This window comes from Carettochelys insculpta, chromosome 2, assembly GCF_033958435.1.
Source record: "Carettochelys insculpta isolate YL-2023 chromosome 2, ASM3395843v1, whole genome shotgun sequence".
NCBI classification, from domain to species: domain Eukaryota; kingdom Metazoa; phylum Chordata; order Testudines; family Carettochelyidae; genus Carettochelys; species Carettochelys insculpta.
Genome location: NC_134138.1, coordinates 37,663,116 through 37,689,735, shown reverse-complemented (window position 1 = coordinate 37,689,735; position 26,620 = coordinate 37,663,116). Strand labels below are relative to the sequence as shown.

The following is a 26,620-nucleotide window of genomic DNA, read 5'->3' as shown; positions in this document are numbered from 1 at the left end:
CACGAGAGTAACCACCCAAAAATCAGGAAGGTCAACACTACAGTTACGCATGCCTCCATGTGAACATACAACCAGGTCATATGATCACATATAAAATTACATTTCCCTTACTGATCGTTACTTTTTCTAAAATTATAAAACAGAAGAACATTTTTCTAAAATGAGCATGCATAAGTATCATGCGTCCTTGCATAATACTCTCTAGGCCACACAGTAAAGAGCAATTCAAAACAAATGTTTGTAATGGAAAATATTATGAATGTTAAACTATAGCCCTTTATAATTAATCTGAATTTGCAGTCAAGTCAAAATGTAATATTCTCCCATTATACCATTTAAAATGTGTTTCCTAGATTTAAATCCAAGACCAATAAAAAGTTAAAAAAGGACAAAAATTTCTATTTAAAGGTATGTTAATTATTGTATGAAAATCAGCCAAACAAGAGAAGGGCTGACTTTCTAAGTGGCTATGTCAAGAAAGATTTAGCTAGGACTAACTTGGCCCCCTCCTATGTAGTGGTTTCATAACAACACCTGGGAATTGTGGGAGCAGGTTAACACCGTGTCTTACTTAAAGTGGACATTTTTATAGTTATTTAAGTAGCATCCAAAAAACAGCTTCCCTCTCAGTTTTTTCTAGTGATCACCTCTCCTTATGGCCAGAGATTTCCTTATATGATTTAGCTGTTTATATCCCATCAAATGACTTCAGTCCCAGGCAATGAGAGCATGACATCTAAACAACAGCAGCTGATTGTTCACTTTTTTTTTAAAAATGTAGCAAAGACAGAATCATATGGAGTATACATCTTATTAGCATTCAGAGATTTTGGTCCTGTTCGAGGAACTTTTACAAGGATTGCCATTCATTAGCATTCTTATGTTAACATGTCCTCACACAATACTGAATGGCTACATCTACACTAGCATTGCTCTTTCAAAAGAGGCATGCAAATGAGGGAAATCAAAAATGCAAATGAGGTACAGATTTACATATCTGACATCTCATTTGCATATTCTTCTTCTGAAAGAACAAAAGCAGTGTAGATGTGGCTCTTTCAAAAGTCACCCCATGTTTGAAATAAGGGTTATTTCAAAAGAAGAATATGCAAATGAAGTGCTAGATATGTAAATCTGTACCTCATTTGCATTTTTGATTTCCCTCATTTGCATGCCTCTTTCGAAAGAGGAATGTTAGTGTAGACACAGCCAAACTGAACTAGAAACAGGATGTTTTTCTGCTGTTTATTTGATTGGACAGAAACCAGAGGCAAATATTGTAAATAACACAAAGAATTCTTAAGGTCTGCCTAAACAGTAATCTTTTCTAAAACCTGTGTGAGTAAGAATGTTTGCTCCTAACACAGGCCCTAATCGTGGAAAAATCTCCAGATACATAAATCCCTTCATTTGCCCTATTGACTTTAATACTAAAAGTACCCCACAATTTCTTTAACTTTTCAAAGAGCACTGCTTTCAAGTGCACCACCTTTCTCCACTCATCAAAAGCTGGAAATTTACTTTTTGGGAATAGAGCTGCCTGCCAGAGAGATCTGTAGAGGTTAGAAAAACACTTCAACATTTGGTTTGAAATCAATTCAGGGGAGTTTAATCTTTTAAATGTAAACCATTTCCCTTGAGCGTTTAGCAAATATCACAGCATTATTTCCAGCAACATGGGCATGGCTACAGATTTCTTTAATACATCAAAATGAAATGAGGCTAGACTCTCTCCTAAACCTGCTCCATACACTGGAATCTGGCTGTAGTTGGTTATCAGCATACACCCAGAAGGAGAATCCCAGCAGACTTACTTGGTTCCCATAGTACAGGCCTTGTGTGAGAAACAGAAGAGGACATGCTGGAAGGGGGTGATAGAAGACACCTAAGCTCTGCACTTTCTAAGCTAGTGACTGATTCCTATGGGACCATATGCTAGCTGGTGCTAGGTTGTTGTCAGCCCACAGAAAGAGCCTTCATTAGATTCCTTAAATCCTGGACCTTTGTTCTTGGCACAGGAAAAAATCTAGCAGACCCCTGATTCTGAAAGGACTCCCAGCTACACAGGCAGATGCATTTCGAAACTGGAAGTTTCAAAGCATGAATGGCTGCCCTTATGCTAATGAGGTGCTACATATTGATTGAAGCACCTCATTAGCATATTCTGAAGTGCCACAATACCACAGCTCCTCTGAAAGGAGGGGCTAGTGTGGACACAGCCTTTGTGTCTAAATCAGCTTGCTCATGTCTACGTTTGGCCAAAATTTTGAAAGAGCCACGCTAATGGCCACATTGGAGTATACTAAGGCACTGAAATGAATATTCAGTGCCTCATTAGCATGCTTCTGGCTGCGGCACTTCGAAAGTACTGCATTTCGATCATATGCGGCTCATCTACATGGAGGGTCCTTTTCGAAAGGACCCTGCAAACATCAAAATCCTCTGATAGGAAAAAGGGGATTTCGAAATCAGCTGATAGGTATAAGGGGATTTTGACATTTGAGGGGTGCTTTTCAAAAGACAAGCGGCACTTCCAAAGTGCTGCGGCCAGCGGCATGCTAATGAGGCACTGCATATCCATTTCAGTGCCTCATGAGCATTTTCTGATTTGGGCATTAGCATGGCCCTTTTGAAATTTTGGCCACGTGTAGACATGGCCTTTTAAACTATCCTTTGAGCTGTGTCTACATTTGCATTTGTCTTTCAAAAGAGGCATGTAAATGAAGGAAATTGAAAATGCAAACAAGGCACTGATTTACATATTACCTCATTTGCGTAATCTCCTTTTGAAAGAAAAAAGCAGTGTAGATGGGGCTCTTTCAAAATAAATCCCATCTTCGAAAAAACCCTTCTTCCTCTTTAGTTTCTTTCAAAAGGAGAATATGAAAATGTGGTGCCAGATATGTAAATTAGAACCTTATATTAATTTTCAATTTCCTTCATTTGCATGCCTCCTTCAAAAGAGGAATGCCCGGCTCTGTCTACACTTGCCTTCCTCTTTTGAAAGAAGCATGCAAATGAGGGAAATCAAAAATGCAAATGAGGTGCAGATTTGCATGCCAGATACCTCATTTGCATATTCTTCTTTTGAATGAGCAGTATATAAATCTGCACCTCATTTGCATTTTGATTTCCCTCATTTGCATGCCTCTTTCGAAAGAGGATTGCAAATGTAGCCACAGCCCAAGTGTAGACACAGTTTTGCTGTTTCAAGGCCTGATTCTTCATCGCTATTTATCACTACTTAACACCAATTTTGAGCCACAGGAGGAATTATAGCAGGAAAAAAAATCCTGGAACATTGTTGTGATGGATCAGGAGTATAAAACATCACTGTGATCTTTTGTCCTCTCTCTCTCTCACACACACACACACATATACACATACACACACACACACAGATATATGCACTAAGTATCTGGAATGTTATATGTTACCATTCCAGACTTGTTTCTCTATAGACAGATTTCTACATTTTCCCATGATGCAGCTGCAGGTCTTAATGCTACAGTCCTTTCTCAAGTAAAATTCCTGCAAGCCAATGAGAGATTTCCTAAGTAGTGTGCAGGCAGTTAGGAACTGGTCCATTAATAGAGATAATGGCAGTCATATCTAGCTCTGGATCATTCTGCTCATCTTTTCTTCTTTTTCTGTCCTTAAAAAGACCACCCCTGAAACTGCAGCATTTTTGGTGATCAACCCAAAATAAATTGGAAGAGATTACAAATGATTACAAACTTAATTTTGCATAGAATTATTTTCATCCCTAATTAGAAGCATACGGTGCTCCATTAAAGCCGGGATAATGGGAATTTGTTCAACAGGTAGAAGACATTCATATTTCATTAATATTTTCTTAGGATTTTTTTTTTCACATTGACAGCAGGATGAAATCTGGGCTCCACTGAAGTCAATGGGAGCTTTACTATTGACTTCAATGATTTCACCCAACATATTAATCTATATTTAAATCATGCCTTAAAACTTGCCTTTGGCAATTCTAAAATGTATAACTGATATTCATTTGAATTCCAGTTCATGAAATTGTTCCAGCACATGACATTAACTTGAATGGAACTTAAACACATGATTAATGTTGCTTTGTACTTGAAGACTTTACTGAACCAGAGCCTTCCAAACAGAAATGAAATGGTGCAATTGGCACTATACTTGTGGCTTAGTCAAGATGCTTCATTTAGTTAATTCCACTTTCCTTATTTTGCACCAAATATTCATGTCCTACAGCTTGTTTTAATATCTATCTTATTAATCACATTCTGCTGCAGGTAATTCTGGCAGTCTCTTCCAACGTACAAATATCTCCGTGTTCCTTAGGGCACCACATATGGCCTGATACTCATTGCTTGGACAGCCTTCATGTTCGCTTTAAGCACTCAGGCTACATCACCACTCCCCAGTTCAGTCCCCCGCCCCCTCACACAAAAATCCCAATGTGATCTCTGGACAGGTTTTCAGGGCCTTTAAAAGACTTTTGCTGTTTGCTGATTTTTAAACACAAGTCCAAGAAAACCATGTTTGTATCAAAACTGCTTGCAAAGATTGCTTGCCAGTGACTTGTCAGAACTCAAGTCCAGGGGAACCTCAGAGTTATGGACATCGCAGGAACGGAGGTTGTCTGTAACTGTGGAATGTTTGTGACAGCCAGCAAAGCACGCTTTGGGCTCCAGATGCACTAGCTCAGACTTGAGGCCACGATTCAGCAACAGCCAAGAAACCTAGTAAGGCTGGGTTTGAGTTTGCCAGCTTGTCCCCGTGTGTGTGTGTGTGTGTGTGTAAATAGTATGTTTCCCTCCATCCTAGGGATGGGAGTGTAAAAACAGGGCATCTTCTTCTTGGGATGGGGGATAGGGAGAGAGGTGAAAGATGCACAGACTGTGGTGCTGCTCCTGCTTTACTGTCTCTGGCAGCCTTGGGCTCTTGCATCTTGCTATAAGTGGCTGCCCCATGAGTGGAGTGGGGTGGGGGCACACAGCCCAGATGTACCTACCTTTAAGATGCAGTAGAAGCACAGTATAGTACAGTAAACTCTTTCATGTCTGGTGTTCTATTATCCAGAACTCTCAAATAACCAGCATTGTAACCATGAGTAATTTTTCTTTACGTTTTCCATAAGTACAATATAGTGAAAATAAATACAAATAAATACAGCACATGCAGTTTAAGTTTAGAGTGTGCAATGCTACTCCTGTTGGTAAACAGAGTACTCTGCATACGTTTTCGTTTGTTTCTTAATAGCTAATCTTGTTTTTCTTTAGTGTTACTCACTGATAGGTATTTCTCTCTATTATCCAGAATATTTGAATATCCAGCAACCTACTGGTCCCATGGCTGCCGGATATGAAAGAATTGACTGTACTCGCTTTTTCTTTTTAACCTTTTTTATTTCTGCTATAACCTGATTGTTATATCCTGTTTCATATGGTGTCTTGACCAGTCAATCCATAACTCTAATGTTCATACCTTCGAAGTTCTACTGTAGTATTATTTTAATTGTTGCAGTTCCAGTTAGCTGAGGTGGATTGAAATGCATGCATATGAGAGCAGTAGTGGCATTCAGCCACAAGAAGCGACTCATATGGTGCTATCCTTGACTGCACACATGGTAGTGACAAATTCTGTTCTTCTTACTGGAGGCACAAAAAGAGAGGTGGAGCAGGTAAATGCACAGTTCCTCTGCCTGGGAGTGCACAGACAGTATTAACTTGCCTATGGACACCTTGATGTGTTAACGGTAACTTGTGGAAGCTAGGGACAGCTGTAGTAGGCCAGAGGCCTGTGGTCTTGGAGCATATGACCCTGTGCTGGCAGACACCAGTGTTCTATTGATCTACCTTGGAGGATGCTCAGATCAGAAAGGCACAAATGATCTTTACTGAAGATGGGTTTGTTTGCCCCAAGTCTGATCATATCCCCTTGTTTCTGGCAAGAACTACTAACAGCACGCAAATACTGCAAGGAAGTCTGCTCTCATGAGGATTTCTGGCTGCTGGGAAAAGGCTTTTCTCATGAGATTCACAGCCCAGTGTTCACAGACTCAAGAGGTTCAGATAGCTCAGCTACAGTATGCGTGCAAATATTTGGATACGCATCCAAACTGAAGTTGAACTCTGATCTGATCCCTAAGAGTGACGGTGGCACTTGTACTATTATAGCCCTTCAATTTTATGCAAAGAAATCATACTCTTCCCTCTCTATTTTTTAAAAAATAATTACTATCTGAGTCACTGGTACATTAACAACCCCACCACTTCCATTCTTGAGTTTCATTTGCTATTTCAGTTTTATCTGTACCTTTATGCAAAGCAGACGCCACATTTAAAAAGCAGCGAAACAGCACAATCACTGTGAAAATGTGCTCAGCACTTCCAAAAATGGTCAGTTTCTGAGTTAGAACCCAACCCTGTTGTAACTGAAATGCACTGCTAAACTAGTGTTGATTGAGTGGGAACAGAATTGGCACCTTTCTGTGGAACACTCATGTAAATACTTACTATACACCAATAGCCTATGTTAAAAGAACATTAAGGGTATAAAGGCAAGTGCTCAAAAATTGGGATATGCCAGACCTAAGGTTGCCTGTACAACCTTAATTCAGCTCATTGTGTGTGAACATTTGGATATCGCTGGTACCAGCTGAAAATTCTCCAAGAGAATATTTTTTTCCATCAGAGAATGCTGAATCATTCAATCTGAAATGTTTCATGGAGAAGGTTAGCTTTTGGCTACATAGTGATAGGACCCAACCATGGTTCTGACAGAAATTCCATGATTTCCTGCCAATTTGCCCACCCAGACGTTTGGCAGCCCACCAGGCAGGCTACTGAAGGGCCCTCGCTTCAGACTCCCTGCGCTTTAGCATAAGAGAATCTGGAGTCCCTGAGAGTTCCAGCTGCCAAGCTCTGAGGCTCTCAGATTGGCGGGGAGTCCCAGCTCCCCCCCTATAATGCTAGGTAGGCTGTTGAGGAGCTGGGCTCCTGAATGTTCTGGGAGTAGCAGCTCCTAAGCTCATACTCCTCAGCAGCATGGATTCCCAGAGTATGTCTACTCTGCAGCTGTGGGTGAATTTTCTGCCCCAGGTACACAGTTTACCACTATCTGGGCTCAAGCTAACAGGCTGGTTCAGGCTGCAGTTCACATTCTCAAGCCAAACATCCTCAAAGCTACTGGGAAAAGGCATTTTTTTAAAATAAACTCACAGCCCAAGCTTCACAGACTCACGAGATTAAGATTCCACTTGATGAGTTTTTCCAGGGTCAATTTCACCAGGGATAGAAAACCAGTAAAAGAAACCTGTACTCACTTAGGGTATCAGGTATCGGAGAATACTTACATATTCCCAACAGACCCAGGTTGCCACACAAGGGATTGAATCTGCAACTAGAGGGTCTAAAGCCTTGTGCTCCACCTCATGAGCGAAAGGCCACCTGGCTCCCAGCTAAGACTTTAGAGCAGAGACTTCACTCACCCTAGCTTGTGGGCTCAGTGCCTCTGAGGATTACATCTACAGTTGCAGCACTGCCATCCCTAATGAGCAGCAGCTAACAGGGAAGGGAGTTTGCCTCTGGGCAAAGTGTCCTAGAGGAGCTTGGGTGAGTGTGGGATTTGGGGGGCTGTGTGGTGAGCTGGTGGGTGAATGTCTGTCTGTCTGCAGCTTCATCAGCTGCCTGGGTGCCTGAGCTTGCGCTGTGCAGAGAAGAGCAGTTTGCAAGGTGTGAATTGGGGGAGTTCCCTGCCAGGTGAGCCTTCAAGGGCTGATTAGACTGGAGGCAAGGCTTTGAGCCAGGCCTGACCAGCTAGCAGCTCTCTCTATAAGAAGGGAGCTCCCAGCAAACATGGGCCAGCAGCTAACAGGGAAGGGAGTTTGCCTCTGGGAGTTCACCGAGGGAGGAGCCCCATGTTTGTTTTCCTTTTCAGGTATGGTGTTCCACCGGTGCTCTGCAAGGCAGCACTACCAGCATAAGGAGTCTCTGAAGAGAAGAGCCTGAAGAGCGTTGGGGGAAGGTGGACCTGGGGGCACTGAGAGCAGCTGGGGGGAGAGGGGCCAGTTCAGTGAGGAGGGCGGACATGGGAGCAGATGGGGGTAGTGGGTTGGGGAGGGTCCTATGGTGATGGTAGCTGAGGGGAGGGGCAGTGAAAGGTGGGGAGGAGAGTCCCGGGGATATGAGGTCATTGCTGTGCAGGGAGATATGGTGACTCGTGGTGACACAGAGGTATGAAGTAGTGGGATCCTTAACCACATTCTCCACACCCCACTGCCTTGTGGGTTATCCTGGGAAGGAGAAAGGCTAAGGGAGTAAACCCTGACAGAAAATCTGGAGTGGAGTCCGAAGGCGGTTCGGTGTCAACTTCTGGCACTGTCCCGGCAACTCCTGCAGCTGAGCTGGTACCAGACGTGGAGGTTATCCTCTCCTTTGGACTATATCAGTAAAGCCGAGAGGGGGACACTGGTGTCTGGGCAGCCCAGAGTCTCCATAATAAGTGCCCAGGCTCGCACCCGGAGAGGTACTCCGGCATTGCTGAACAGCGTTGCATCAACACGGGAAGCAAAAGATACCGGTTATAAGCTCTTTCTTGATTAGTGTAGAGAACAAGTGCCAGAGGTTGCCTTCGACGGTGGGAGAGATCCTCACATCTCACTGGACAGTCACCGCCCGCCTCAAGCTGGGCAGCCCCCAGCCAATAGGGTACTGTCCCACCACAGTTCACCTGCCTCACTGGGTGCGTGAGGCTTAAGGTTCCTAAAGCTGACAAGTGACTGAAATTTGGGCACCAGGCAAACCAATAAGAAAATCAACAAGAAATGAGAAACATCAACAATTTAAGCTTGCTTGCTGGAATGTGCGGACCATGATGACCGGCTTGACTGAAGATCTTCAGGCCATCAGTGGCACCCACAAGACCGCTGTCATCAACGAGGAACTGAAGAGGCTCCGAGTTGATATCGCTGCACTGCAAGAGACGCGACTCGCAGATTCGGGATCTCTAAAGGAAAAGGACTACACCTTTTTCTGGCACGGTAAAGCCCAAGAAGAACCCAGAGAGCATGGTGTTGGCTTTGCTGTCGGAAACACCCTTCTACAAATTGTTGATTTAGTCATGGGCAGATCAGAAAGACTTCTTCGGATCACGCTTCAAACTTGCACCGGTCCTGTCCACCTGATCAGCGCTTATGCTCCAACCCTGTATGCCACACCAGAAGTAAAAGACAAGTTCTATGACGTGCTTAGTGCTGCTGTAGCGCAAATACCTGCTCGTGGACAACTGTACATCTTGGGTGACTTCAATGCAAGAGTTGGAGCTGATTGGGCCTCATGGCCTTCCTGCTTAGGACACTTCGGTGTGGGAAAAATGAATGACAATGGACAGCGTCTCCTTGAACTGTGCACATACCACAAGCTGTGCATCACAAACACATTCTTCCGAATGAAACCACAGCAGAGTGTCGTGGAGATACCCACGCTCGAAGCACTGGCATCAACTAGATGTGGTCATCATAGGCGTAATAACCTCAAAAACGTCCTTCTGACACACAGCTATTATAATGCTGACTGTGATACAGATCACTCGCTAGTTTGCTCCAAGCTCAAGCTGAGACCCAAGAAGCTTTACCACTCTAAACCTGCTGGAAGGCCCCGCATTGACGCCAGAAAGACGGCAAACTTGGAGAAAGCTGAAAAGTTCAGAGAGACCCTCCAGGAAAATAAGCGCAGCGGCCCTGGGGGAGCCGATGCGACATCCAAATGGCAACATCTGAGGGATACAGTTTACAACACGGCCTTGTCGGTGTTTGGAAGAAGAGCTAGAAACACGAACGACTGGTTCGAAGCTAACTCTGATGAGATGATTCCAGCCATTGAAAAGATGCACACTGCACTCCTGGAGTACAAACGCTCACTGAGCCAGAGTACCCCGCAAGCACTTAGAGAGGCCAGAAGAACAGTACAGCAGACTGCCAGGTGCTGTGCCAACAACCACTGGCTCCAGCTATGCAGCAGCATCCAGACCTGTGCCGACTTTGGTAATCTCAGAGGAACGTACGAGGGTATGAAGAAGGCATTAGGACCCGCCCAGAACAAGATGGCACCTCTGAAATCCACATCTGGTGAAGTCATTGCTGACAAAGCCAAACAGATGGAGCGCTGGGCTGAGCACTACTCCGAGCTGTACTCAAACGAGAATGTTGTGATTGACGCAGCCCTCGATGCCGTCGAGCTCCTACCAGTAATGGATGAACTGGATCAAGAACCGACTGTGGATGAACTGAAGAAAGCCATCGACAGCATTGCAGCAGGAAAGGTGCCTGGTCAGAATGGTATACCACCAGAGGTAATCATATGTGCCGCGGACACACTCCTGGAACCCCTACATGAGCTACTGTGCCTGTGCTGGAAAGAGGGTGAGGTTCCACAGGATATGCGCGATGCTAACATTGTAACATTGTATAAGAACAAAGGAGACAGAAGCGACTGCAACAACTACCGTGGAATCTCCCTCCTAAGTGTCACTGGTAAACTGTTCGCTCACGTCATCCTTGGCAGACTCCAGAAGATTGCTGAGAGGGTGTACCCCGAATCACAGTGCGGATTCTGCGCAGAGAGGTCTACCGTTGACATGGTCTTCTCTCTAATGCAGCTGCAGGAGAAGTGCAGGGAGCAGAGAAAGCCACTCTATACTGCCTTCATCGACCTGAACAAGGCCTTTGACTTGGTCAGCAGGGATGGTCTGTTCAAACTGCTCCACAAGATAGGCTGTCCTCCATGGTTACTCAAGATGATCCAGTCGTTCCACGAAGACATGAGAGGAACCATCCAATATGACGGCGCATTATTGGATGCTTTCAGAATCAGGAGTGACTTCAAACAAGGATGCGTGCTTGCTCCGACATTGTTCGGGATCTTCTTCACGCTCCTCCTGAAGCATGCCTTTGGATCTTCAACAGAGGGCATCTTGCTGCACACGAGATCTGATGGGAAACTGTTTAACCTTTCAAGGCTGAAAGCTAAGTCTAAGGTGCGACAAGTCCTCATCAGAGACATGCTGTTCGCAGATGATGCTGCTGTAGTGTCTCACACAGAAGACCAGCTTCAAAAACTGCTGGATCAGTTCTCCAAAGCGTGCAAGGACTTTGGGCTTACCATCAGCCTAAAGAAGACAAACGTACTCGGTCAGGATGTTGCTGAAACCCCATCAATCAGCATTGACAACTATACGTTAGAGGTCGTCCACGAGTTCATTTTCCTCGGGTCCACCATCACTGATACCCTGTCATTGGACACTGAGCTAACTAGGAGGATTGGAAAAGCAGCCACAACTCTGTCCAGACTCAGCAAGAGAGTGTGGAATAACAACAAGCTGTACACTCACACCAAAATGCAAGTCTACAGAGCCTGCATCCTCAGCACCCTCCTTTATGGCAGCGAGACTTGGACCCTGTATGCCCGCCAGGAAAAGAGGCTGAATGTCTTCCACTTGTGCTGCCTCAGGCGCATCCTTGGAATATCATGGAGGGACAGCGTGACCAACATCGCCATCCTCAGGCAAGCTGGAATCCCAACCATGCACACCCTCCTCAGGCAGCGTCCACTCTGCTGGCTTGACCACGTCCACAGGATGAATGATGGAAAGATTCCAAAAGACATCCTGTATGGTGAGCTAGCCTCTGGCAAAAGACCTCCTGGACGCCCCCAGTTGCGCTACAAAGATGTCTGCAAGAGAGACCTCAGAAAGGTAGACATCAAGCTGCACAACTGGGAAGAACTAGCAGACGACCGTGGCAGATGGAGGCAGGGGTTACACAAGGGCCTTCAGAAGGGCAAGATGAAGATCATACAGCTAGCAGAGGAGAAGCGAGTGCACAGAAAGCACAATAAGGACTTGCCAGACACCCACTACATCTGCAAGAGATGCAGCAAGGACTGTCACTCTCATGTGCGTCTTCATAGTCACAATAGACGCTGTAAATGAAGTCCTCAATTGAAACTTTAAAGGGCGCGATCCGTAGTCTATGCAGACTGAAGGATGCCTACTATCCCTAATGAGAGCAGCACACTGAGGGCAGCTATCCCACAGTGCAGACCTGGTGGAAAGTGAGGGATGATTGCTGGGCATGCTGGGCCCCTGCATAGCCCCCTCTCCTCAAAACAGTAGCTCAGCATTGTTGGCAGCAGGGGATGCTTTGCTCAGTGAAAAAGTCATTGTCACCTGGCCCGATAAGTGAGCCCTTGTCAAGAAAATAGGAAGCGGAGTTTCAGAGTTCTTGGGGTTTTACAGGGGAAGGAGTCTGTTTACCAGGTGTCAGAGCAGCAGAGGGGTTGACTGCAGTGGTCACCTGTGGAAAATCCATACGCTCTGTTTGCACCAAGAACATGTCTTCCTTTGCACATCACCACCTGACTATCACTGGGAAGAACTGCAGAACTCTCATGGACAAGGTTTTCTTTTTGGAGGGAAACTTCTGAGTTCCACTGCAAAAAGCCATTGCCAAGTGTAAGCAGGAGCTGAAGAATTGCTTCTCTCACGGCCAGCTGGAAGGAGCAGAAGAACCTGGGTGTGTATATGTAAATACAGTTTGCTCCTGCTTTGCTTAGGTTTACTAGATATTTAGCAGATGGAGTGGTATTATGCTGACTGTAATCAACATAATTCATGACCCAACACTGGCTGCGTTCGTACAAAATGCAGGCATGGCTCAAATATGGTTACCAGTGTTTGTATTTTTGTGGGAACAAAGAAAAGCAGGACTGTGCTAATCTGTTCCAAAAGAAAGGGCTCACAGTTAGCAAAAAGAACCTTGTTATGCATGGGCTCAACTTTCAGCACTATAGAAGATCAAGAGAGTATGATAGGAGGTTATTCTGTTTACAAAACTACAGAGCCTCCCTAGAGTACTGCCTGGACTGGATTAAGACATCCCCTTTCCAAGAACAGAACTGCATAGGCATAATTAAGATCCTCCTTCTTTGTTAGTTGCTTTGGAGCTGTATTTCTTCTACCCTGCCTGCTAAAAGTTCAAATCATTGGCAGCTGAAATCACTTGAGACTGCTGGGCAGAAGTCCAAGAGGTGAAAGGCAATGGATGGTAACTGACAGCCAGCAAGCGGTGGTAGAGAGGTGCAATGACCAGCCAACAGGGCAGCAAAGGAGATCTGTGACAAGCAGCCAAGCAGCCAGCAGGGTGGTGGCAGAGAGCATTGAGCAGCCAAATGGGAAGCAACCAGCCGACCAAATAAGATGCCACTTTTCCTCCCTGCTCCCAACCAGGATGGGAGGTGAACTCTGCAGCTGCACCTCTCTCTGGGTCTGCACTGATCAAGGGCAGTAACTGTGAGTGGGGACAGAGAAAGGTGGGGCATGTAATGGGGTCATTTAGATTGCTAGACCTTAGAACCCAAGTGGAAAAGAGACAGTGCCCACCCTACACAGCATGGGACATTTACTTATGGTTTATGTTTACGAACTCTATTTGTAGTGCTTTCCCAAAGTAATATCACATTATTTTCCTCCCTTTTATTAAAAGCTTCCTTTCCACCCTGTGCTTGTGCGTGAGGAAGTGTTGTCTCTCAGAGGAGCCCAGGAGTGGTGTGTGAATTTCCTAGGTTGCTGGGTAGGAACTTGAGCCTATGTTGGGCTGATGGAAAGGATGCTCTAGATATCGAACTCGGGCTGGTTCTGCTGCTGGCTGCTGCTACTGGCTTCACCTAACAAAAGGGTTAAATAAGTATAGATGATCCCGTGGCTTTTGCACAAACAAGGGACTATTCCTACTTTAAATGGTACTTTTTGATATGCTCTGCGATAGTTCAGATGCAATATGCTAGGGTGCTAGGATGCCCCAGTTGGTATGTGTCTGTCCACCTGGCCTGGGAGGCTCATTCCTGGATGCAGCATAGACACATTATTAGTTTTCTTGAAATCAGCAGTAATTATGAAATATACCATCGCATTTCAGACATCATCGGTTTTCATATCTCCAGGCATTACTATTCATGGACTTTCTAGAGTTTAAGAGTAGATGTGCCCACATGCAAACCCAATTGTTTTCATATCATCATGACCCATCTTTTTTCTTTTGTCTTGCCAGTAAATACCCATGTTAATAGCTATATATTGAAAATTTGCCCTTAATCTTAGATTTGTAGTTATTTATCTTGAGTGTGACTTGCTTATCCCCCTACAGAGTGTACTTGAGTTCCCAGTTTGGCATATAAATCCTGGCTCTAGACCTAGAAAAAAAACATGCACATCTGAGATACTATTATGTTGATACTGCTGATGCACTGGTGTAAAAAGAAAAAATGTTTCCTAAATTTGAAATGTCTCCTTAAAACTGAGCGCTCCTTGGCTCTACCAGAGCTCTGCCTAACACATCTTGGTAAGATGCAGAGAGAAAATTAATGTTATACTACTTTCACCTGGATACACACGCTTTAGTCCTTGAGGCAGCTGAGGATCAGTTTAGCCCCAGAGAAAGTTGGAGTAGCCCCCAACCTGCTTTAACATAGGCCAGTTTTAAACAGTGCTCTAGGGGCTGTTTTGGGAGTGGGCATCACTGGTTCAAACATGCTTTCAGGCATTAGACTCTTAACGAATCACAGTATTAAATTGGAAACACTGATTCATGAGTAACACAAAGCAGTCATTACAAAACATAAACCAGAAAAAAACAAAACACTGATCAAGGTGAAAGCATCCTTTGGCTCTCACTTTGAAATTATTCATAATTACACTGGGGTTAGCACCCTGTTAAGCAGGCAAAATGACCATGGTTGGGGAAAAACAGAAACAGGTTCAGTACTCTCTCTACAAAAAAAAAAACAAAACAAACAAAACCTTGAAATATCGAAGAAAAAAAGTGAAATTGTTACTGATGGCTGAAAAATTTTTAATGTTTCTTTGGACTGAGAAAAACGTTGCTCTTTGGAACGTGCTTATCTTTCTCTTTGCTAGGATCAATTGGACACGTTTCCTAGTTGGACCAAGTCTTTTCCAAGAATTTGCTGCAGCTCAACACAGTTTTAGCATCAGGTTGTGGAGCTGAGGTAATTCGCTTTTTCACAGTTCATTTGCTTTCATGTCATGTGATAATGCGTTGGCCTAGTGAAGTAAACTTCATTCCTCCTCCCCACAAACCAGAAGCTGCTGGAAAATATTATAAATTGAGCTGTTGTTCATTAGAGCCATTGTCCTCATTAAAACATTTATGTTCTCGCTACAATAGAATGCACATGGACACAACTGAAGAATCTGAGCACAATACAATAAAAAGTGTAATTGAGAAAGATGTACACAACAAGACTGGAGCTACACTAGGAAGTTCCTTTGAATCTAATTTCAGAAGCAGGGCCTATTTCAAAATATGCCAGGGAGCGGTGCACAGAAACTGCATGCCCTCAAAATTACTTTGGAAAGAATGCAGCCTGCCTGTCAAAAGCGCACTTCCATTGCCGTGTTAGGGACAGCACCTCCTTTGAAAGTAATTTTGAAAGAAAATGTATGTAGCCATCCTGGGGGGGGTCCCTCTTTAAAAGAGAGGGTCCTCCATGGCACCGGCCGGCCAGAGCATGGCAACACCTTGGTCAGCCCCACAGGAATTCTGTGCGCTCTGTGTCTGGCAGTGTTTAAAGTCCAAGGGACCCAGAAACCCTGTGGCAGGAAGCTGAGAGCATGCTGGCAGCGGCGACAGCACAAGCCTGCAGCCACACACCCTCCAGCACACCACTGAAGGGCCATACCCAACTGAGTCATCCATGTCCAGCCACCCAGCAACATCACCCCAGGGAAGGGCTCCCAGGACTAAGGCAGGGCAGAAAGAAAAGGACCCCATCCTGGTCAGATCCAGGGCGGCAGGACCTCCTCGGCCTGTCGGGGGGGGGGGGAGGGGGATGAGGAGGTCCTGCTGCAGACCACGGGGTGCTGACAGAATGCCACAGCCTTTGCCTGCCTGTCCACTGCCCCCCTCCCCATACCCCAGAGCAAATGCAGGCAAAAGAGAAAGAGATGCAGCAGGCCTATTGCAAGGCCAGGGATGTCACAGGCTGCTCGGGGGCAGTGCTCGCAAGCTGCCCCTATTACAATGAGCTCAGCCGCCTTCTTGGGGCAAAGGAGGCAGCCCCCCGGAAGGGCCCCTGAACACCATGGTGATGGAGGAGGAACCCCAGGAGGCCTAGAAGGAAGAGCCAGGACCCTGGAGCTTGCATCCCCACTATGACCTGGCACATGAGCTGGAGCCAGACTGTGAAGAGGAGCAGTCGAGCAATGGGACCCTAGTGATTGCCATTCTGTCCAGGTCCTCTAGCCAGGCCACCTCCACCCAGGCCAACCCCAAGCTCCTTGAGGCACCCTCTGTTGAACCTGGGCAGTCTGGACACCCTGGGGCTTGTGGAGCAGGGGTATTCCCCAGCCCCAGGGGAGGACTGCACATGGCCATCAGCACCTGATCCTGTGGATAGCACCACAAGGCACATGGCCTGCGCAGGAAGTGGGAGTGGACTGTGGCCAGCATATGTCCCACCTATGCTGGGACCCCTCTGTGCACAGGATGCCTCAGGGCCTGCAGGCCAATGGCTGGAGGGTGGGGACGGCTGGGTAATGGGAATTGGGGGACGTGTCCCCCTGTGGCCAGGCTGTGGGACTGATGAGTCGCCTCTTGCTTCCCTTTTGTCTCCACAGCTCCAGCACCTGGAGGGGTCAGGCCAGCTCCGCTGACATTCTGGGGAGCCCTGCAGCGACTGGCGAGAGGGCCGGGCACCACCCATGCTGAGGCTCATGTGCCATGGCAAGAGGACACACTGCCACCGCTGGGAGGAGAAGGCTGCCACCACCCAGACAGCTGCCTGGTGGGAACAGAATCAGAGCTTGCAAGAGTGGCTTTACAATGGAGTGGGCAGCCTGGGATTGGGTTGCAGGCACCCCTGATGCTCTCATCCAGGCAGTTACCACCCTTCTGGCCTAGGCACCTGCTCCAGTGCCAGCACTCCCTAGCCCCTCCCACAGCCCCCCCCCCCCGCAGACTCTCCTGCAGCCTCCCTAGAGCCCCTGCCCTTGCTGCCCTGCTCCCGCCCCACCTCTCCCCAGCTGGAAGTCGGGAAATGGCTGATGGCCAGTGCAGCCACCCCTGAGAAAGCCCCTTCCCTGCACACCCCACCGAGGCCAAAGTCACTGTTCCCCCACCATGCTGCTACCTCTCTGTGGTCCCAGCCCCATCCCATCCCAGCAGGGGACCCCAGACCTGGGGTGGTGGGGGCACCCGTGGCCACTGAAGCTCACAGCCCCCGCACCCTGACAGAGGAGTGAGGCCTTCCACCCCATCCCCAGTTCCCATTATATACAGTTCAAACCCAGTCCCTGGTCCCCAGTTTAGTTACTTCCTTTGGAAGAATTATTTTGTCACTTTTTTTGTTGTTTCAGTAAAAGTTTCATTTTTCATCACCCCAGAGTCCTGCGAGAACGGTGGGGGAGTGGTGAGGGATAGGTGCATTGGAGGGGGTCGGCGGTGAGGGGTGGGGTGGGCATGTGGAAGGGGGTGGGGGGGAGGTGCCCGTGGCAGGGGTACTGAGGTCCCCATGTGAAAGTCTCCCTGAGTGCCTCCTTCATGCGCTCATCCTGGTCAAAGCGGGTGCTGCTGGATAAATCCTGCTCACTGCTGGATAAATACCTCCTGCTTTCTCTCCACAATATTGTGGAGAATGCAACAGGCCTCCATTATGGCAGGCATGTTCTGGAGGCCAACCTCGAGCCATCTCAGGAGTCACCAGAAGCGCCCCTTCAGGCAGCCAAATGCCTGCTCAATGGTGTCGTGGGCCCGGTTGCATTGAACTGGTCCTGACTGGGGTCTGTGTAGTCTGTGTATGGCTGCATGAGCCATGGGTGCAGGGTGGAGGTAGCGCCAGCCATTATGTACAGGGGCATGGTCGTGTCCCTGACTGGGCACTCCCATTGAGGGATGTAGGTCCCTACCTCCATCCTGTGCCCCAGCCATGAGTTTCAGAAGATCTGGGTATCATGGGCCCCACCCAACCAGCCTACAAAGACATCCATGAACCACCTGTTAGCATCAGTGAAGGCCTGGCGCACCACCAAGTGGTACCTCTTTTGGTTGCTGTAGCCACCCACGCTGTGTCGCAGGAATCAGATCATTATGCAGATCTCATCCAGAGTGCCATAGCAGATGGTGAATCCCAGCTCAGTGAAAACCATGATGATGGCATCAAGGTCCCTGATATGGATGACCCAGCACAGGAGGAGGTGGTTTATCACCATGATGACCTGCATGGGATGGAGGGCAAATGCGCCCTTGAGCACATGGTGGGGGTACGCTGGGCTTCTCTCCTTTCTCTCCCAGAGGCCCCTTCCCTAGCCCCCACCCTAGGTGGGTGTGTGACCCAGGCTGGCTTACTTCCATGAGGATGACCCCCGACGATAGCCTTGCCCACCCCAAACTGGTGCCCAACTGAGTGGTTGCTGTCTAGGGTGGCCAGCTTCCAGAGTGCAATCTCCACTCTTTTCTCTAGGGGGAGCGCGAGCCACATCCAGGTGTTCTGGTGCTGGGGTGGGGGTGGGGGGGCAGCCAGTGACATAGCTCCAGAAACGTCATTCAGAATTTCTGGAGCCAGCAGTCATTGTCCCAGTCCCCCATGACAAGCCAGTCCCACCACTTGGCACTCTTGGGTATGGCCACAAGCACCATCTGACCCGGCGAGGGGGTGGTGCACACCTTGCAACATGAGGGGGAAGCTGCAGGAAGGAGGCTAGGTGATTGGCTGTCCCCATGGGGGGGAGGCTGCAGGATGGCCATCAGCAGCACGGCCAGCAGGCTGGCCTTGGCATCTGCGAGTTCCCCATTGGGGAGCTGTTGGGGATCCATGAGGATCTCCACAGTGGCTCTGCTGCACTCTGTCCTGTGCATCTGGTGGGCTGTGCTGTGGCGAGCCTGGCAGCCCTTGGCATGCACATGGGAAGGGTGTTTGAGGAGGGGCCCTTTAAGAGAGTGGCTGGCTGCGGCTCCTGGACAGGTTTGTCAGCCATACAACCCCATCAGTGGTGTTTCCTGCTTCTTCCTTTCGTAAGCTGTTGTGTGGCCACAGCCTAACTGTGTACAGAAATACCTAGTTTTCCCTTAACTCGCTAGAAACCTTAAGACACATTATGCATTTAATGGGAATTTGGGGGGAATTTCTGTCCTTCTCAGATACCCTTACAGATGAAGCAAAAAACAGTAACATTTCCACATTGTTATAGATTTTCTTTCTAAAATGTATGACACTCTTTCCCGGAAAAAAAAAAGTTAATTTTTTTTATTAATCAGCCAATAGTGTTTAATTAGAATAACACTGAGGAATCTGAGCCACAATGTGCTCAGGTTAAATCTCATAAAAGACTTTTGTCTTCTATAAAGATTACGGAGCAGATTTATCCTTGGTGTAACTGTGCAGTTTGTAATAATTGCACCAGGATATATTTTGTGTAAACAATTCCTTTTGTTTGAGTTTCATATTTGTGGAAAATCCACATGTGCTCAGTTCTCCCCTTCAGCTCATGAGAGGAGAAGTTCAGAAACAGGAGTAACTGAGGCAGAGAGCATGTAGTAGATGGCATCTTTTCAGCAGCATGCTCCCTCCTTGACCCTGAGTCCATAAAGGTCTCTCTTTTGCAGGACTACAGGGTATTCATGGGAGAGCTACCATAGCTTCAGGACACAGTAATGGTGTCTGTATGCATGCACCCTTCAGAGAGGGAACTTTAGGGTGAAGATGAGCAAGGATGTTAATGGCGAAATGGTTCCCATGCCATAGGAAGAGAATCACAGAAGTGCAATACCGGAAGGAACCTCAGTAGGTCATCTAGTCCAGTCCCCTGCATTCAAGGCAGGACTAAAGAGTAACTGACAGGTGTTTGTCTTACTAATTCTGAAAACTATCCAGTAATGGAGATCTCCATATGATCTTCCTGAGCAATTTGTTACAGTGCTTAACTACCCAGATAGTTATAAAGGTTTTTGTAATTTCCAGTTTAAAGCTCTTCTAGTTGCAATTTAACCCATTGATTCTTGTACTGTCCTCAGAGGTTAAGGGGAAAAAAAATTGCCCTCCCCCTAGTAACAACTTTTTATGAACTTGAAAACTGTTATCATGTCCCCTCTCAGTCCTCTCCTCTCCATTTTCAGTCTTTCCTCACATGGTATATTTTCTAAGCCTTTATTATTATTATTATTATTATTATTATTATTATTATTTTGGCTCTTCTCCAAACTTTTTCCCATTTTAGAAGTAGAGGACCAGTGAGCATCTCCTGATGCTGGACTCTATGACTAGGCAGATTTGTGTATAGGTCCAAAGGTAATGCAAAGTTTACAGTCCCTGCCAAATGCTTGTTTCAGCTCCTCTCACCACAGATGGGACATCAGTCTTGTAGAGGCTTTAGCATAGCCAACATTGTGTTCTATGAAAATTCCTTACTCCAGTTTCCACAATTCAGCAATATTTGCTGCCTCACTTTGCACTGTGCAACAGAGATTGGTATAGTTCCTGAAAAGTATGTCCACGTTAATTTTCAAAACAGTTTTCCACGACACGTGTACATCTTTTTGAAAATTCAGAGCCAAGCAATACAACTAACAGGCATAACTCAACTCGCATTTACAAAGCTGTGATTTTGAGTGCCTTTGTTTTTGGGTATCCAACCTGAAACTCTTTCAAGGGCCTTACTTCCAGAAACTGCTGCTTAACCAGGAGGCGGAGGTCAGTGGTTTGAGCATTGCCCTGCTAGACCCACTGTTGTGAGCTTAATCCTTGAGGGGGCCATTTAGGGATCTGGGGGAAGTAAGTTACCAAAGGAAAAACATCTGCCAGGGAGGGTGATAGGTCCTGATGTGAGTTCAGGGGACTGTACTCCATGACGTTGCAAGGTCCCTTCAATTTCTATGGAATAGGTGCACCTCCATATATATTAACTGAGTGACCTTTGTTAAACCAAGTTCAATACAAATAAATAGGAAAAAATTAAAAGCTGCTTTTAAACAGCAGCTGAACTGTTTAATGTTTCCACAGTTGAGTAAATAGATCTACATGGTACATCCATTAGCTTACATTAAAATGACTCTCCTAATTTCATCAATCATTTGGAGAAGTTGTGTGATTTCACGCAAGGCTAAAAGTACACTATATTTTTATTAGTCATCACATCTAACTTCAACGGAGAGTAATTTCATTGCTAATAAATTATACAGCATATTGTAATGTGAAGTATTGTCAGCAAGTTCCAGACTTCACTTTCCATTTCAAAAGCTCAAGAGTTATTCCTGATGGATATGAGTCTGAGGGTACTGCAGAGTAACAGTAAGCAAAGAGTCTCAGAGGGACAGCCATGTTAGTCAGTAACTTCAAAATCAACAAGCAGTCCTGTGGTACCTTAGAAACAAATAAAATCGTTAGTCTTTCAAGTGCCACAGGACTACTAGCAAGCAATCAGTTTGTGGACATTAAGATATTTCCAGTTCAGGAAAAGATTTTAGATCCTAAATAGGACAGAAAAGGCCCTTTACAATGAAGGCTCCCAAAGTGGGCTCCAGTGATCTAGAAATTCAGTGGTTCCCAACCTTTTCACTAGTGTGATCCTCCAATCACCCCTCAAACTATTTGCAGACCCCTATCAAAGCCAATGCTATTTTCTATGATCATGTTTACTTCTCTTTAATTTTCTTCATTGACCGCCCCCCCATACATTCATGGAACACAGGGTTCTGTGGACCCCACCAGGTTGGGAAACACTGATGTAGATTTTTTTTCCTGGTTTGGCTATGGATGTTTTCTGTGACCTGGACAAGTCAGCTAACTTCTTCATGTTGCAATGTTTCTGGTGGAAAAATGGGAAGTAATAAAGTATTTCATTGACTGGGGAATATGAAACTCAATTCATTAATGTTCGTAAAGTTGCAAAGATCACAAAATGCTATAGTAAAGGCTGTTGTTAAAGTTCACAAACCGAATACAGGATAATAAGGATAAAATTGGATTGTGATTCAGAACTTCAATTAAAACTAATGACAATTGCATAATGTAGAGCACTGAGAGTGGGGTATACAAATTCTTTCTTTTTAAAAGATTTTAAATAATTTGGCAATCCCTAAAATTAAATCCTGATCCCATTGAAATCACTGGGAGTTTTGCCTTTGACTTCAATGGCAGAAATATTTCACTTCTTGTATTTTAATTAAATTAGATGAAACATAACAGTTGACTCATATTCTCTATTATTTTCAATATAATTTTTTCCTATGACATTTAATTCCAAAATGTGGCTGTCACTGCACAGGCTTTGTACAAAGGTAAAGTTGTGGTGATGTCAACTTTCCAGGACTAGCAGGAGAGGTGTTCAGGCTTTCCCACATGTTGTGTGTAATGCACATTATTAAATTGTTCTGAATTGTGGTGAGTAAATGGTTTAAGTCAGACCTTACATCCAGTGTGTGAAATTCAAATAAACAGCAAAATGAATTGTCACTTGCTTCCAGGGACCAGATTATTTTATGGGGTTCTTGTATCTTGATTGGCCAAACACTTTGCCTAAGACACGCCCAGCAGAAGATATTAACGGATAGGCTTTGTTGGAAAATGACACTTTTGCCAAGCAGTCATTTTGCAAAAAGCCATTATGTCCATTGGAGAATCTCAGAAGTTATTGGGAAGTGGCCGCGTTCCCTTTTCCTGTGAGCAAGGATAACATACAAAATAAAAACCGAGAAGAAGTAAGAATCTGGGTGCTAAGAGGGAGAGTTAATTGGAAGAATCATTCTGCAAAAGTGATTCTTTTCATCTTTATAATTGTGTCTGGCTTGAAAGCCTCCTCCACAATAGGCTCTTTTTTCAACATTTCTGCAGTGGGGAAACAGAAAAGCAAAACATGCATGGCTTTGTGATTGGAATGAAGCATTAAAAGGGATGTTTTCATAATAAAGATGATATTCATCGCTTCTGATCCTGGGAGTTACCAGGCTGCTTCTGGTGTAAACACAGAGGATCTGTACTCAAATTAATGGAGTCTTCCAGACTTATACTGATGAAATTTTGTTCAGAATATGGTCCTTTTCAGATTTTCTCCAACTAGTCCATGTATATAATTTCCACACAGCACTGAACAGTTCTGTGACATATTATTGTAAACCCCTCTACTTGTTTATTTCTGCACACAGTTAGGAGACTTTTTTCTTATGCAGTCTGGTGCATTTCTCCCTTTAGCATGAGCTAAATAAGTCAGCTAAAGAATATTCTTTTTTAATTAAAACAGAAACCAGGGCTGTGGATGAAAAGTTACAAATAGTTCTCTCAGAACTGGATGACTTTAGTTCAATAGGGATAGTTTGCATAATCTTTTCTATATCAACAACATTCCACAAGCATAGTTCTCTCTAAAAAGAGCTATGCAGAGGCAAAGGCTCCCAGCTAAGAGGCAGGAGAGTGAGCCCAAGTACAGAGCAACACCATGCATCCCCCTCTTTAAAATTTCATTTTTGGCTTATATTGGTTCAGCAGGTTGAACCTATCAAGTCTGGCACTCATTGACCTGAGCAGTGCCGAAGGAGAGTATTTGGTGGACTATGGGAGGTAGTTATTGTGTAGCACTTTACCAACACTCCACTGCTTATTGGGCTCTTGGGAGATACTTAGGCTAAGGCTACATCACATACATACCTCATAGAATTGGAAGGGACCTCGAGAGGTCATCGAGTCCAGTCCCCTGCCTTCATGGCAGGACAAAGCACCATCCCTGACAGATTTGTTTCAATCTATTTGCCCCAGGCCCCTAAATGGCCTCCTCAAGGATTGAGCTCACAACCCTGGGTTTACAAGGCCAATACTCAAACCACTTTGTAGCCCTAGCTCGAAATAAATTACACAATTTGCATTGAACAATTTGGATAGATTATTTCAAGGCATCTTGTTTCAAAGCCGGCGCAGGCTACACTGCACTGGAGTTTGAAATAAGGGCTTATTCTGAGCTTCCCAGTAACCTTTGTATGATGAGGGTTACTGGGAATGAAACACTGCGCTGGAAATAGCCCTGATATTTCAAGCATTGTGTTTCGCCGCGTGGTTCCTTAGCCTAAGCCTTAGTATAGTAAATTAGAGCTAAATAACCACGTAGAACACTGAAAGTCAGAACTGGTGACTGTAAACAAACTTTGTAAGACCTCAGGAAACTTGGCCACACCCAGGATAAGTGGTCATCCAGCTAGCTAAAATCATGCTGGATTACAGATATTGTCAGATGAGAGAGTGCTGGACCACAGAGGTTCAATCCGTACAGAGTCATAATTCACTGAAGTCCAAATATTTTACTGTCAATTCATCCATGTGGATATGAAATAGGATCAGTCATTTTTTTTAAACCATTGTTATTTTAAGGAAGAATTGGGTTTGCTACAAAATGAAAGACGTCTGATTCTGCATCTCAAAAAAAAAAATCCCCCAAACAAAACAAAACAAAACCCACCTGCCAACTGCTAAGTTTTGATTTAAGCCCCTAGATTTCATATTGAGACTGTTGTCCTGGTGCCTCCTGGAAACTGTCATTGGAATGCTGCATTTCCCCTTTTTGTATGTGTTGGGATCTCTTGCCGGACTAGTCTCACATGTGGCTGAAAATTTGTGCTGAAATATTTAGTCAGTATTTTTTGGTAAGCTAATTCTGTGATAAGAAATATTTTGTTAAAAATATTCATGGTGGAAGAAAAAAAAAAACCACAAACACTTTCTGACCAGTTTTATCATGAAAGGCCAAAAAAAGCCCAGGTACAATCAGAACCAACAAATCTTCTCTAAAATCTCAAGCTAAATGGTTTCCAAAAGCTTTTTCAGGTTGAAAAGGTTCTGGGTGATTTTGTCTATGCGTATTTGTGATGACATGGGAATCTGTCTGTGTCATTTGTTAATTGTGTTTGAAAGAATAAACTTCACCAACATGCAGGTACCATTTTGAATGTTCAGCCCTTTAGCCTTCTTTGTTGGCTGAGCTACATTCAGACTGCATTTGTCTGAAGTGCTCGGGGAATCCATCAGATCCATCCTTCACTGAAATCTTGGGGGGCAGAGAAAGGGCCACTAGCAATATGGGTCCCATCTGTAACCCAATTACAATATTTACCTCAGCTCTTCCTGGGTTTTCTGGGTTTTGAAATAGAAATACTGAAAAAAGAACAAGAGCAAAATTGCTTTTACAGTATTTCTGATGTGACTAAAAAGAGGAAACACTGAAAATCTTTAAAGAGAGATTATTTTCATGAGATAATTTGTCCCATTTTCATGAACAAGTAGGGTTATCAGAAGCATGGGAATTTTTGGAAGGTTAGCTGGAAAGGAACTCGAAAATGCTCTGAGGTTCACATAGCACACAAGCTACCAATAACTGTATGCACAACCTTGGTTTCCAAAGGGCAGGGCAGATGATTATCTGGCATTCAACAGATAGGGCTTGGTTCTTCTTTCAGCTTCACCATTTTGGCCCTGGTGTCACTCCACTGAAGTCAGTGAAATTAGTGCCAGATACCACCTAGCTTTCAGTGTACAGGAGTTCAAATTCTAACACTGCCACTGCAACCTTTTCAACTGGAATCCTTGTGGACATTATTTGAGAGAGAACTGGAGAGGGTTGTAGATTGAACTGCCCTATCTCGCTGAGATGGCCTCCTGACTACCAGGGGATTTTTTGTCCTCTCCTGTAGATTAATCTGAATGGCACTGAGTTCCAATAATAGGACATTCCTTTACTGCAGGGCACAGGCATATTAAAAGGTCTAGGTTTAAAGGGACAACACTTCAAAAATGGGACTGGAACTACTTGCCATCTCATGATACACTCCAGAAAGCAGTGGAGGTAAGGTCAGCTTCACTGAAGGTCCGAAAATTTTGAATGATTCACAAGAATTCATTCTCTTTGACCCAGATCCTGCTGAAATCACCTGGTGATTTCCCACAGATTCACTGTGAGCAGGATCAGGCCTAAGTACACCATGGTTTGCCAATGGCATCCCTCTTGGCAAGATTTAAGATATTTTTGTTTCCTTTCAGTTTGTAAGTCTGTCAGGAAGGTATTTAAGGATGAGTTACTGATTTCTGGATGGTCTCTAAGATCTGGTATGGGGACATATTGCTATAGGCCCTTCTTTCTCTTGTTTTCCTAATAATTTGTTTTTATTAAAGTTCTCAGAAGCTGTCCCAGTAGGAACACCTTATAAATTATTCACTCTGTTAAAATTTTTAGAAAAAAGCCAAAAGCAACTGCCTTTCTGTTATGCATGCAAAAATGATTCTGATTTATGGTGACAAAGTAGTCTGTACAATAGAAAGCTTGTAATACTATACAAATAATATTCTAAAAAACCATCTAATTGCAACATTCTTGCACCCTCACAGAATTTCTTTTTAGTGGGAGTCAAAGCACGACCACATTCAAAATCTCACTGCCATATCTAAGACTGAGGAAATCCAGCTTGGAACTTAGCAAGAATTAAGATACTTGTTCTAAAATATATTTCTAATTTCTCAGCATGTTAACTTACAGGCCAGAGCATAAAGAACAAAGAAAAGTTCAATGACTCAGGACCAGA

The 26,620-nt window shown here is 44.9% G+C and overlaps 1 protein-coding gene and 1 long non-coding RNA gene across 4 annotated transcripts in view; one reads left to right on the top strand and one right to left on the bottom strand.

Annotated features, from left to right (window-relative positions):
• The window catches only part of LOC142009163 (uncharacterized), a 40,361-nt gene extending 23,530 nt beyond the window's left edge, over window positions 1–16,831 (top strand). The window contains exons 2-3 of the long non-coding RNA XR_012644363.1: window positions 14,968–15,059; window positions 16,690–16,831. This is a non-coding gene — a long non-coding RNA (uncharacterized LOC142009163). The remainder of the gene's footprint in view (window positions 1–14,967; window positions 15,060–16,689) is intronic.
• The window catches only part of ANGPT1 (angiopoietin 1), a 237,128-nt gene that overhangs the window by 191,636 nt on the left and 18,872 nt on the right, over window positions 1–26,620 (bottom strand). The gene's annotated exons all lie outside the window — the stretch shown is intronic.